This window comes from Schistocerca piceifrons, chromosome 1 (assembly GCF_021461385.2).
Source record: "Schistocerca piceifrons isolate TAMUIC-IGC-003096 chromosome 1, iqSchPice1.1, whole genome shotgun sequence".
Lineage (NCBI taxonomy): Eukaryota > Metazoa > Arthropoda > Insecta > Orthoptera > Acrididae > Schistocerca > Schistocerca piceifrons.
The window spans coordinates 164,918,028-164,933,330 of NC_060138.1; the positions used below are offsets into that span (position 1 = coordinate 164,918,028).

The window sequence follows — 15,303 nt, forward strand, 5'->3', positions numbered from 1 at the left end:
CATTTTATTCAGTGGAAGCGAAACACACACACACACACACACATACACCATTTTCCTGTCGTGCCGCACGACTGCTGTGGAGGGGTCCGACGACTACTAGTGATATTTTGTGGAAGCACTTTCTTTGCAAAGTCATTGATATTCATATGTGGTACATTTTTCTATCAAAGGATATAACATTAAAGTAAGACGGTTTTGATGAAGATATTCATGAATAGAAGCCTGACATTTAAAATACGGTACTTATTAAACTTAGACGACCTGTTACATGCCCTTAAAAGGCATTGAGAAAGTAGTAGATACTGTGCCCGGAAAGCCTTCCTCACGCATCTAGTAATATTAAAAATTCAACTTAGCGCTCAACAAAGCGGTAATAGCAACAATAAAACATACACGGCGTAACTGCAGCGCAACACAAATAATCAGTGCATAGACTGGTTGGTGTTACAAAGTACCACGAAAAGTTCTAAGCGTCACGGGCGAGATTCCTTCAGAATATAGGGGGATCATCAAAATGTGAGTAAAGTACTGGAGTACAGGGCTTAATTTGGGCTGGAACACGCCAGAACGGCGTTTCAGCAGCTCAGAGGGAAGATTTTTTTGGAATCGAATAGACCAAGTCCGCACCGGAGATTGAAAATAGTACACTTATTTTAAAACGTAATGTAAAATAGAATTCGCCGCTGCGCGGTCACCGACGTAACCGTGATTGGCCTGAGTGTTACGAAAAGGTGTTAGCGATTTAGTTGCAAAAAACATTCCACACGAATACAAATTTGCAATATCTGCAAAACTGCAAAGTGCGTTGACTGATCTCACTGTATCTGTGCTCTTCCCATTTGTAATCCTCTGTGAGTTTGGTGTATATCGAGGGATATATCTGTTCGTTTGTGTTACACTTTGCGTATACTGTAGTGTTCCTGTTCTTTTTCTCTATAAAACGTGTCTTTCTTTTCTTGGTGAACTGATAGGACATCCCGCGTCCGGCCATCCTGATTTAGGTTTTCCGTGATTTCCCTAAAATCGCTCCAAGCAAATGCCCTTTGAAAGGACACGGCCGATTTCCTTCCCCAATCCGATGAGACCGATGACCTCGCTGTTTGCTCTCTTCCCCCAACACAACCGAACTCTTATGGGACAACCTGCTGAGGTCATTGGTCCCTAAGCTTACGCACTACTTAGTCTAACTTTAACTTACGCTAAGAACAACACACACACACACCCATGCCCGACGGGGGGAGCCGCCCGGCCCGTGACAAGACGCCATAGACCATATGGCCACCCCGCGCGGTTTTTCATACTCTCCATTCATGGCAAATCAATGTCGTAATAAATACTATGTAAGCATATTAACTTATGATGTTTTCCGAGGCGCATCAAAATTAGAAACAAATGTTCAAAATTAGAAACAAATGTTTGTTGCAGCTTTAAGACGAGATTACTGGTCTTGGGGAATATGTAACCAGCAAAGTCAACTCATCGAACATATCACCATGGAATTTATATCGCGGATTCAGACGTTTTCGTCTAACCTATAATCCATAAAGTCATCAATCTTACTCGAAAAATTCGATTATCGTCCTTATTTATAACGAATGTTCGTTGCGCCAGTTCTACCAAGGAAATAATTTTTTGCTGTTAGAGGTATCAGCACAATGCGTGACAAAGCGCAAATATCTGTAAAACTTACTTTTATAACGTTTGGTTAAATGTACCATACATGTTGATAATCACGGCTCCCGACCTACAATACGTTAGAAATGAGTCAACCGTGGGTAGTTAGCTCTGCAGTTCATTTCTTGATTCATTTCGGAAAAAATTGCTGTAACCTTGAAAGTTTGTGTTAAAATGAAATTTAAATTACGCTTTGGACTGAAAAAGAGTTCGCCTTAACCGATATTCGTGTTAACAGTTTTAGAAGTAATGTGTTCCTGCCTGGACCAAATTTGTTTCGTCTTGAACGATTTCGCGCTGACGACGTTAAACAGTAATGCCGTACTTTACAGATTAAAATTTTATTTTATTAAATATTTACTTTGTTGTGTTGGCTGAAGAGCCAACACCGTGTTACGAGAGGAGGCCGAAATGCACGCGATTTAGCTCACGCAGGCTGGCGTGAGGAGGGAAGGTCTCTACTGACGTCAGGTCTGGAACATGACAAGGAATTAGAATTCAGAAAGTGGATTTAATTAGTTTGATAGTTAACTTTAATCCATTAATGAGGAACGTCGCTCTTGACGGTACATGATTCACAATATTATCTGTTCAGAAGATATAGTAACTGAATATGGCGTCTTGCTAGGTCGTAGCAAATGACGTACCTGAAGGCTGTGCTAAACTGTCTCGTCTCTGCAAATGAGAGAGTATGTAGATAGTGAATCATCGCTAGCAAATTTGGCTGTACAACTGGGGCGAATGCTACGGAGTCTCTCTAGACTAGACCTGCCGTGTGGCGGCGCTCGGTCTGCAATCACTGATAGTTGCGACACGCGGGTCCGACGTATACTAACGGACCGAGGCCGATTTAAAGGCTACCACCTAGCAAGTGTGTGACACTACATACTTAATAAAATTTACTTTGAGTGATTTCACTTTTCATCGCCCTTTCCACACCAAATGTGTTGGCTGGAAGAGATCTCTTCCTGATATAAGTTCACTATTGTAAACAAATTAATTGTATCACCATCTTGTTAATTTGTACGATAAAAAACTTATTAAATTAATACACTCTTCATGAAGCGCGTAAATTTAAACATCCATGTACGTACACCTGATGTGGGAAAACTTGTGAATATAAAATTGTGGAATGTATTTTCTTATAAAGGTGGATATTGCTTGTGTAAAATCTAGCGAACGCGCTGCTCGGATGTATTTACCTCGTGCAATTTATTCGACTAGACGATACACCTAGATACAACTTTTCACACGCTGCTACTCTCACGTGACATGCATCGCATGCGCAACTGTCATCAAACCCTACGGTTTGTTACTATAATTCAAATAAAATTATTTACGTTGTACATTTCCGCGGCGACGTGTAATGATACTTATGAGTTCTACGTTACGCAACGTAGAACGCTACATAATGTGACTTAAATTATAAACAAGAAGTACTTTTTCCCTGGGGATAGATAAGTTTTTAGTACCATTGCAAAATAAATCACTCACAGAATCTAATTGTCGAAAAAAATGAAGAAATTTTGGGCAATTTCTTTATAACTTCCTCCTTCTTTTTTCTTTTCATAACTCCACTGGGGTAATCTCTCTTTCTTTCACAGTTGAACTTATTAACGAACAAATAATCACTAGATTTCAACGACCCGCCAGGTTAGCCGAGAGCGCTAATGCGCTGCTTCGTGGACTCGGGTAGGCGCGCCGGCCCCGGTTCGAATCCGCCCGGCGGATTAACGACGACGGTCGGTGTGCCAGCCAGCCTGGATGTGGTTTTTAGGCGGTTTTCCACATCCCACATCGGGCTGGTCCACACATCCCGCCTCAGTTACAGGGCTCGCAGACATTTGAACACTTTCGCGCTATTCCATGGATTATACTAGTCACAGACAGTTGGGGTACACTAATTCTGTCCTGGGGGGTAAGGGTGGCGGCAGGAAGGGCATCCGGCCATCCCTTCCGCTAACATTGCCAAATCCGATTAACCATGCTGACCCTGTCAGACTGCAGGAAACAAGCATGAAAGAAAGAAAGAAAGAAGATTTGCACGCACCGATTGAAATAAACGCGTGTAAAATGTTCTCATTCAACTGGAAAGCGAGACATACCGTAATCATTTTTGTCTGCTGACGAGCGCCGCGTGAAATCTGAGACGATCAGTGTTGCCAACATTTGAGCGCCCGGTTTAGAGTACAGCCTAAGACTTAAGCGTTCATCCCGAGGGAGATTGTGGAAAACATTTTACGAATTTGTGGTAACACATGTCTGGGCCCCTGTAGGCTGGGGCCTCTATCACATTGATTCGGTGGTAGCTATGCCTCTGCCCTTCATGCATCGTGTTTAGCTCAGTTATGGTTATCAGCGTGTTTGTAAACACTGATGTGGCGGTTGGCGCCTCGAATGTTAGCGTAGCTTGCCATCTCGTAAGCACTGCAGGCGGAATTAAGAACTCCACAAATGCTAACATGTGACTAATAGGTTGTATGAGTTGACTTCGACTTGCTAACAGGTCCAGCATCAGCGCACGCATTCTACATACAGGCGCTAAATTCGACCAACACTTGCGGTATGACTGAGACGGCAAGTTTATCGTGTACATTTCCGCCGATACGAGGGTCAAACTGTGCCATTATTCACAACATATCGCGACCCACTTGCTTTCATACTCATCTGCAACCTTCGATATTCATTTGTGGAGGATTGACTGTGCTTCCAGAAAGCATTTGACTCAGTAGCATACCAGCGCACATTAATAGCATGTGGGGCATCGAACGAAATTTGACTGATTTCGGTAGGGAGGATGCGGCATGTTATAGATGGAGCTGGGACAAACCGAGAGGTTGGCGAGATAGGTCTCAGCGAAGCACGCAGGGACGCAAAAACTGACATGACTTCTCGTGACCATCGTTCCCCTATCTCCTTCCTACAAGAAAGATTATGTTCATCAGCCCGTGACGGTGACCCAAGCTGTTGTCAAGGTGTCATTTCATCCAAACAACATCATAAAGGAATGACTACTAGCGAACAGACGTCTATCGCTAACGTGGCTTATGTGGCAACAATGCGCTCGGTGCAAACAGTTGCCGCCTGTGCAGCACACGCTGTATTCAACGGGGGAATTCTTGCTGCTACTTCGCTACGACGTTGTAGGATCACTAAGATTGGTAAGCAGTTGCTGCAGCAAATATGCTATTTGGCCGAAAGCCTCCCATTTTTTTGCTGACTGAAGACTGAAGGGAGATGCGATAGTGGAAGACGTAAGCAAAGAAAGTGGAGCCGATGTGTAATACATTTGCCACTCCTGTCACTTCTTCTGTGGCTTCCAAGTTTTGGTTGGTGCGATCTGGCATGTAAATAACCAAGAATTGAAGAATAAGCCTTCTGTGACGACTGATTGTTAACATCACAGTCGAGTTGTGCTAGTAGACAGCTATACTCCGTTCACATAAGTTGGACCCACGTATAAACAAACGTAAGAGAGACATTTCCTCAACTCTTCATTATAGCTCATTTTCGTTTATTTGTCACCTGTAATTTGCGCACATTTAATAATTTATGGGGAACAACATAATCTGTAATTTATGGGGAACAACATAATCTGTCGTTTATTACACATTGTACTAAAGCACAGTAGCCTCCATTTTTAGAAAGTTTATTCAGTTTACTACAAGGGGCATCTAATAATTAAATTTCCCTTATAAAAACACTACACACAATTTATCACGGTGAAATAATTTTATTGACATTGTACAGTTCTTCCATTACTTTTCTACGTAGTCACCATGTTTTTCCAAGGATGTTTGGTAACACGACACATATTTTTCCAAACCAGTATTGTACAATGTTGGGCCCTGTGCACGTAACCAGCTGTTCACTGTTGGATGTGGCTTCATCGGTGTTGAAGTACTTACCTCCAAGGTGACCTTTATGTTAGTAGATGTGAGAATATTTGGAGCAAGATTCAGTGGGTATGGAGGATGCAGGAACTTTCCCAGTTGAATTTTCCGCGATCCACCTGGGTCATTCGAGCTGCATGAGGCCAAGCATTGTCATAAAGGAGGCAACTGAGCGAGACAAAAGTCTGGGACATTTTATTTTGATGGCAGCTTGCAGGACATTACAGTACCCATCTGCGTTCATTGTGGTGTTTTGAGGCAGATAGTGAATGGGTAATACCTCCTGACCATTCCTGCCAAATGTATGAACCCTGCCCTTTTTTTTTGGCACTTTCGCCAGATTTCTTCCATATACTCTGGCGTTTTGTCTCGGAGTCAAATGATGGACTCGGCCTCATCCCCTCTTGAATGTTCTTACAGCCTGTTCTATAGACACGGTTTAACTCCTGATGTGTATTGAAAGTGGTCAGTTGTCTTGCTGTGCGAAAATAAGAGGGCAGCCCACAAGTGAGCACACTTTTTAGTGGTCACTCCACGCTAACTGGCAGTGTACTGGGAAGATTGTGCGGTAAGCATTGTCAACAGTTATCAGTTCAGATTGCCCTATAAAAAACAGGGAAACTTACTTATTGGATTACTCTCATACACTGACACATTTACTGTGTTGTGTACAAAGTTTTTCATTCAATTAATATTTTTCAGTAGTGCATCGCATTTATTAAACCTACTTTAAAAATTATAATTTTGCAGAAATGGGGCAGCTTCTCTTTGGCAGTTGCGCCTGTGGGAGAGGATGGAGGGGGGCGAATTACCTCAGTACTGATCTGAGATAGAGTCATCAACAGATGTAGAAATAATTGCAGTCATACCCCAGGGAAGTGTGTTGGGACTGTTACTCTTTGCATTGGATCTTCATGACATGCCAAATAATAATAATAGTAACCTCAAACTTCTTGCATATGATGCAGCTGTGTATAATGAAGTACTACTTGATAAAAGCACAAATATTCAGTGAGGGCTTGATACAATTTGAAAGTAGTGAAAAGAATGACAACTTGCTTTAAACATAAATTCCAAATGACAGATATAGGAATGTTAATTTGTTACTTGAGGAAACCGGGCAATTTCATAAACAGTTACTTCAGCGGCATTGGAACAAGAGTATAGCTAAGCTTTGTGGAATCATGCACATTGCATTCTAGAAGCTTCACAGCAGACTCAGTCCCGTGTTACCTGCAGCAGAGCGGGAAGTCAGAAGTGTTGTGTGCAGATCAAAAAAATTCCGTGTGTATTCTCAAGGAATGCATATATAGTAAAAAGAAGCCTTACCAGATATTATAAAAGAATCATTCCGCGTAGGTACCTGTACTGAATACTAAAAGCTAACCAGAGTTTTATGAGTACACAAAGAAAATTATACTGAAACAGAAAACTATAGACCAATATCTCTGTTCATTTTCAGAGATGGTGGAAAGAAAGGTGGACTTATGGAATTCCTTAATAATATAACTTGCTAATGAAGTCACAGTGTGAATACAGACAGGGCAGTAATACAGAAGCAGCAATAGCAGTACAGCCGAGGTCCTGGATAGTGGTGACTGTCTAACAGGACTTTTTTAATAGATTTGTCCAAGGTGTTCAGTAAAATAGACCATAAACTGGAGACATTAGCCGAGTAGCAAAGAGGTAGTTCCAGTCATAGAAATCTCAATTGTGTCAAGAAGCAATCTATCAGATGATATTTAACATATCAAAATAGGACTCCACAAAGGGTTATATTGGACCAATTCTATTTTCCATCTACAGGTATATTAATGACCTCCCAGAAAGTATCATGATGGGAGATAAAATTCTGTTAACTGAAAACAGCAATATAATAATCATGGATAAGACTCCAGAGTTACTGCTGAGTGCAACTGATGACATACTAAAATATGTAAACATGTGGTCAGAGGAGAGTAGAGTGACTATTAACATAACGAAGACCAACAGTATGAATTTCTATACAAACAAAAATAATAACTGTATTATATTTATTTAAACACTGACTTGTTAAGATGTAAAACTAATGCAGATTTTTGATGAGTGACAAACACCTGAAATGGAGCGAACATATAATAATGACGGCAAAAAGAATTCCATCTGCATACTCTAAGGGTACTTGTATCAGTGTGTTAATAGTAATTGCCTCGTAGTAACTTATTATGCATATGTTCTCGCGATTACTGCATATGGTATAAACTTCTGAGTCTTATCAAACATACAGAACATAGAAAGAATGTTCGAGTTACATAACAGATATTAAGGAATAAGAAGCAACAGTTTACTTAAAAATGAATTTTTAGGATATAGTGGGATGAGATCTTAGTAATTTTGAAAGATGACGTGATTTGGAAGGAAAGAAAATTGATGAAGAAAATAGAGCAAAAAGTAAAGGAGATATGAGGACAAATAAAAGCCTGCTGGGGTGAGGAATCAGACATGTGTGTTATTTATTTCAAACTCTGTTTAATATAAGCAAAGGAGGCTGTAAGAAATATTTTTATGGAAACAGGAGTATCTGTCATTGGTGAAAGGTTTTAATGCATTAAGTTTGATGACACTATGGTGCTTTTAGCTGAAAGTAGGATAATGAACACCATGATAGCTGGAATGAAAATTAATAATAAGAATACCCAGAATATTATCTTTGTGACAAAGGGAAGGTAGTTAAATACAATAATGTCCAGGAGAAAATTAAGCAAATAAAACAAATACCAACATATCCTAGTCAACGAGAACATGACACACAGTCAAGAAAGGAAAACTAGACTTGCAGCTGGGAATCATGTGTTTAACAGAAAGCTGTGTGCAACCAAACCTGTGGTGAAGTTTGATATGGAGCGGAGACATGGGTGATAAAGGAAAATGGAATGAGATTAGAGTTCTTTGGAATGAGGATGAGGAGGATGATGGAAAAGATATGTGAGACAGAAGAGTTAATAACAAGGCCTGCTAACCAGGATTGATGAAAATGGCCATATACCATAGAAGAAAGGGGATTTGGCTAAGATACTATCTAAGCAGAGAATGCTTATTAGCTTGTGAGCTGTAAGAAATGGTGAAAGGAAAAATGAAAAGAGAGGGGAAAAGATATGCAATGACAGATTGAAACTGCAAAATAATCATGTACACACAAAAATATTTCAGAAGAAAAATAAAGATAGAGAGCCAGCATTATCTAAAAATGTATTCATGGGGCAGACATTTTGTAAAAATAATATGTGAATAGTATTTCACCATGTTACTGAATCTCTATATACTTTCATGTAATGATGATCATTTCAAGATCAATGTGCATCAAAAACAAATTTAGGTGAAAGGATCCCAGAGTTCCTGTCTGTTACAGTGAAAGTTATTTTTGGACATAACCTGTTAAGTTTCCCATGTAGGGAAAAAAATCCAGTGTATATCTTTTTACAATGTACTCTCTGGAAACAGATATTTTAGTTCGTAGCCTATGGCAATCATTACTCTGCACTAAGATTATCTTTAGCAGGAAAAGGGGTGCACTCTCCTACAACTAAATTTTTTTCTAACTTACCCAGTGATATAAAGTGTGTGACAGACAGCGGAGCAAAATTTGAAAACAAGTTCTTATAGTTTCTCCTTGACAACTTGTTCTATTCTGTGGAAGAATTTCCACTGTTGTAATATGCAGAAGGTGGTGGGTAGGAATTACTAAATCCCTTGCGTGGTTGTTTCTTTTTTTTTTCTTTTTCGCATAACTTACAAATGTTCAGCATGTAGACATATTCACAAATTAATTTGTGATGTGAAAGTAAAACACTCATTCCACATCATTCCTATTTATTTTGCAAAATGATCTATGGTGCCTGAAATTACCTATTTAACTAACTAACCATGTGGGAGGAGCAGGGCACATGTCATCCTGAATTCAGTTTTCTGGGATTGCATTAAATCATTCCAAATGAATACCAGTATTGTTCCTAACCCAAGTTCGTAAGGTACCACATCATTGCTAATGATCTCAGTGGTAGGGGTTTACTCAGACTGTGAGGTTTCTTTTGTCTTTTGTTTCCTCGAGCAGCATCTTAGAGAGATTGTATATATTTAACTGAGCGTTGATCAAAGTATATAGTAAAGGGGAAGGAGGAGACATCTATATCTGTCCTAGTCCACATTACAGCTGGGTCCTCTCACACTGGGATCTCAGTGATCTGCTGCCCTTTCTTTTTTAACCTTCCCCAGCCTATCCCACTCTGAGGTAGAAACTATTAGTTCTGAAAGTTAGAAAGTGTGTCACTTTTACTTTTAAATGTGTCTATTGGCAGTACTACACATTTGCTTCCTGAAGATAACGACTGACCAACAATCCAGTCTCATAATTTATTCGTGTACTGGTATCATGTTTCCATGATAACTCAGTACTTCATGGACTGTAAATTGATTTTGACTGTTTGTATGCCAAGAAATGGCTTTCTTTTGTTCTTTAAGGTTTATCTTCATTAGTTATTTATCAAGATTGTGAATTTTTACAGGTAAAGAAGAAGAGGGTAAATAGTGCTGGATGTGGCAGCTTTGTTATTCATAGCAAGAGCTCACTGGTGATCATCTCAGATTGTATCAAAGCTGCAGTAACTCTTAGGTAAGAATTATCTCATAACGGCCAAGACTTCCAAATACACTAGGAAAAACTATGCTAGTCTTAAATTTGAAAAATCAATTGGGACCAACGGAAAGAGTCTGCTGCTCAAATAAAAGAAACCAGGATACACTGTAGTGTCAGAACAGTAATGAAAAGAACTATAAACCAAATCTTTAGCTTCTTATTGAATTCTCTGTTCTGTTAACTTATATTCTTCACAGATGAATAACATTTCCACATTCTTTTCATTGGAGTACGTAATACTCACACAAGCCTTCAACTGAAGATGCCTGACTGAATGTCTAGTGTGCATTTGTCATCTGTTTCCTTTTGTTTACTGTCAACTGCAGCTAGTGGGCAAGTTACATAACTGCTCTAACCCAAGACCAGTGTAACTTTATTACATGAAAAGACGTAAACACTTGAGACAAAGTACATACAACAGACAACACACAAGCAGCCAGTGGAGCCTTGCGCTCTGGCCTATGTAGTTATTAGTTGTAACAGCAGGCACAGCCAGCAGGTTGCACATGCAAATGCTATCATATTGGCAGGCTTTGTGGCCTCTAGGGGTAGAATCAATCACAAACTTCACATGCTAATTATGAACCAGTGCACACACAAATTTGATTGTTACAGTATTCCTTATCCTTTGTAAAGAAGTGAGCATTGTGCTCCCATCCATTTCTTCCATTGTAGATGTCAATTATTGAGTCATGCCACGTGCTGCTACTGATGCATAGGGCTGGAATTGAATTGAATTGAATGAAATTTTATTGTCGTTTAACTATTACAGCAATTGACAAAGTCAAGTTACATGTATAAAAGTTATACAGCATATATACATGAAGATCAATTTGTCACTATTGGTTTTCCATAAAATACAATATTTAAAATCAAATAATATGAAAACATTACATCATAAATTACTCAGTTAAAGAAATTATGTGGTACTCTCCAAACCGGTACCATTATGATATTTTACAGTCATAAAATTCCTGAAGTGAGTAGCAAGGATTTGCAGCTAACCAACTGAATAATTTGTCTTTAAATAAATCAAATGGAGCTTCTACCCATTCTAGTGGCAGTTTGTTAAACATCTTCATACCCACCACTTCGTAGCTGTTCAGTGACTTGGATAACCTGTAGTAAGGTATGTCAAGATGGCTACTATTTCTGGTTCCATGAGAGTGTACGTCTCTTCTACGCTGGTATTCTGATAAGTTGCTCTTTGTATGCAGTAGGGCAGTGTAAATATACAAGTTTAACAGTTAATATTTTTAAGTTGATAAACAGTGGTTTGCTGTGGGCCAGTTTATCACTGTTTGTGATAATCCGAATTACTTTCTTCTGAAGTACCAAAATGTCCTGAAGGTGTGAGCTATTGCCTCATATTAAAAGCCCATAAGATATAATGCTTTGAAAAAAAGCAAAGTAGGCCGATCTTACATAGGCCGCAGGTACATGGTTTTTTAAACTCCTTAACAAATACACCACTCTAGACAGCCTTGCACTAATGTATAATATGTGGCTCCCAAGTTAATTTACTATCTATAACAATACCTAAGAATTTAACACTATCCATGAAGTCTGCTACTGCAGATCTCTTAAACTAAATACAATCTTTTGAGTTTTACTCTCATTAAGCAGGAACCCATTAGCTCGAAACCAGACTGATGCTTGTGATATTGTGTTATTTGCCACAGTTTAGAGCATATCATGTCTGAGCTGATATTGAAAAAAGTGGTATCATCTGCATAGAGAATGGAGTGAGTATTTATGTAAGATGGTAGATCGTTTGCCATTAGGATAAATAGCAGAGGTCCTAATACTGAGCCTTGTGGCACACCACACTTAACTTCAGCGAGCTTTGATCTCTGTTTACCTATACAAACAATTTGTTTACGGTTGGTGAGGAAAGATTCAAAGATGTTGTCAACTTCACTGTTTGTGATTCCATAATAAACTAGTTTATTCAGGAGTGAAATATGCTCCACACAATCGAAGGCTTTGCTAAGATAACAAAAGGTAGCCTGAGAAAAAATTTTTCCTTCATAAGCATTAAGCACTTTTTTAATCAGGGAGTCAATGGCATGGACTGTGGATTTGCCCTTGCTAAAGCCAATTTGTACCACAGTAATAATGTTATTACATGTCAGATAATCACACAACTGGGAGTTGATGATGGATTCCAAAACTTTAGATAAAATAGGTGTCAGAGATATTGGGCACACAGACAGGTGCAGTGCCTGCCGCCCCGTCAGAGACCTTATGCTAGAATAGGAGAAGCTGGCATGGCTTCCATTCCCATGTCTGAGTCCAATCCTGGTGAAGGAGGCTGCGGTGAAGGCAGCTGAACTGGTGGCACAGGCTGTGATAGAGGTGGCAGCTGTGATATTGCAGATGTCAGGGTCCCGTCTTGGCCCCCAACAGCTGAAAGGGGCACCCTCAGTAGAGGAGAGAGTTGTGAAGGTGTCGACAGTGGTGGAGGAGAAGGTGAAGGCGCACCACGATGTAGGAGACAGCTGGGCAGATGGAGGATGCGAGGGGAGCGGAGGTGCCTCTGCTTCTCAGCCACTCATGCGAAGTCATAGCTGGTTAAAGTGTCACAATGCCCTCCCATCAGCAGTGCATACAATGCAGAGACATTGGCCACAGTGACTCTTGATGACCGCTGGCACCTATTTCAGTCAGCAACCAAAACGGCAAACGCAAACAGCTCTGCCAGGCCAGAAGCATTGTCGCACCGGAGTCAGCGGGTGTCCTGGCATCGGTTAAAGCAGATGTAGCAGAGTCCTGGGCTGATGGTTGTGCAGCAACTCTGCCTGATTCCTTATCTCCAACAGGGGTAAACCTATAAGAACTGAGGAACTGGTTAAGAGCCACTTCCGGTTACACATCTGAAATACATTTTTTCATCTGAGTCTTAAATGTTCATATTAGTTGTTCTGCTTTTCCATTTGTGGAAAGGAAGAGTTGTGACAGGGCAAACACATTTTTTACAAATATCTTCGGATTCCTGACATATGAAGAGGGTGCCATTGTCTGCAACTAACATTGAGGGTAATCCCAAAAGTAAGGTCTCCTATTTTTTTATAAGTACAGAACTCTGTGTGACAGTTGCTCACACTGTTATGAAGAGTGCTTCACGCGGAGTGTGTAAACATGTGCATGGCATGCTGAGGCGCTCAGTCTTGGCTTGGCAGCCATTGAGAATGGAGCTCCCGTTGGATGTTACCGCCAAGTGCGAATTGCGCACAGTTATTCGGTTTTTGAACGCAAAGGGCACTGCGGCGATTGAAATCCATTGCCAACTGACAGAAGTGTATGGTGAGTCATGCATGGATGTCAAAAATGTTCATAAGTGGTGTAGAGAGTTTGCAACTGGTCGGACCGAAATTCAGGACAAACAAAGGAGCCGAAGACTGCATGGCAGCGGCCTGGTGTGACATGGACATACAAAAACTGCCACAGCGTCTACAAAAATGCATCGACAGAAATGGTGAATATTTCGAAAAATAGCTAAATGTTCAAGCTGTAAACTGATGTAAACCATTGTAGAAATAAACAGCTCTATGTACTTAAAAAAATAGGAGACCTTACTTTTGGGATTACCCTCATATATGGAAGACCTTCCATTGCAAAAATGTTTGACAGAGCTGAAATTGTTGATGATGCAGAAATAGACGGATCAACAGAGAACACCATATGCAGAAACTTGAATGCGCATCAATTATAACAAGCCAGCAGGAATTCAAAAAAGATTCTGCAAAATTTACATGAATTTGTTCCCAAGGCTGCTGTGGAGCTGGCCACTGCAACAAAGATGCATGAGGGGCTGCCTAATGGGTGGCACACTGTGAGCAGGCTGCATCAACTTCCACTATTTTCCCATCGATGTCTGACCAAAAACAGTGTATGCATGCTAATGCTTTTGTGAGTGACACACCCCAGTGGTCCACATGTAATAAACACACAACATTCACCTCCATAATTGACAGCAGAACTCTGTCCCAAACAAGAAGATGATTTTGTAATACAAAATAATTTCTTAAAGGATGAGAAACACAGCCTCGAGGTTTGTCCCGACAGCTGTGTTGCACATAACAAACAACTTTACTTAAAACAGGATCAGTGGCTACTGTTTCTGCAATTCTAGTGCTAGTAATAGGAGAACCATTAATTACATCTTTAGCTTCCACAGTCTAAATGAAAACAAACAATTCTTTATAAAACTCTGGATCTGGACCAATTGGGAAACACAATAAGGCATCAGTGTTTTCATGTGCGCTGTAGGTCGAAAATGTATCTCATAATTGAATTGTGACAGGAAAAGAGCGCACTCTTGTAAGCGATGTGCAGCTTTGTCTGGCAAGGATGTTGAAGGGTTACAGAGAGACCCCAGTAATTTGTGGTATGTGATACGGTGAAATTGAGACCTGTATAGAAAAACACGAATTTTTTGTAGAGCATATATGATTGCTAAAGCTTCTTTCACTATCTGAGAATAACACAGCTGCAGTGAATTTGAGTTTTTAGAGGCATATGCGATAGGACGTTGTGATCTGTCTGCATATTTATGAGCAAGGATGGTGCCAAGGCCAAATTGAGATGCGTCTGTGGCTAATACAAGGTGCTGGCCTGGCTGAAAAGTGACAAAACCAGGGGCCGACAGCAGCCTAGATTTCAAAAAATTAAATGCCTGGTCATAAGCCGGCGACTATTCGAAAGGAACATCTTTTCATAATAATGGATGGAGTGGTTCTGCCACAGTAGCAGTGTCTGGTAGGAATTTGTGGTAGTATGCCATTTTTCTAATTCTGCTTTTACTTGATCTTGTAAAGTTACAAGTACTGGGCGTGCCCAGAAAAAACAGGTTCTGGCAGACCATTGAATCATTGAACCTGAAATTGTATTGCAAACCCAGTCCTTGAGGAAATAAAGAGGAAAATCCAGCACAGTGAGCACCTAACTGTTGATGGAACTTGATCAGAAACCAAATGCACTTCATCATCGATGGAGAATCCAGAGAGTTTAAAAGGGTCCAAACCAAACATATTTTTAGTGTAAGAGTTTGTCCACAATTAG

The 15,303-nt window shown here is 40.2% G+C and overlaps 1 protein-coding gene across 3 annotated transcripts in view; it reads left to right on the forward strand.

Annotated features, from left to right (window-relative positions):
* Window positions 1-15,303, forward strand: part of LOC124785202 (organic cation transporter protein-like) — a 332,709-nt gene that overhangs the window by 267,676 nt on the left and 49,730 nt on the right. For 2 of the 3 annotated variants that reach the window (XM_047254162.1, XM_047254160.1), the window contains one exon: window positions 10,109-10,215. The gene's annotated coding sequence lies outside the window, so the exon portion shown is untranslated. Of the gene's footprint in view, window positions 1-4,816; window positions 4,836-10,108; window positions 10,216-15,303 lie in introns of those variants that run through there. The other variant, XM_047254163.1, reaches the window with a different exon arrangement.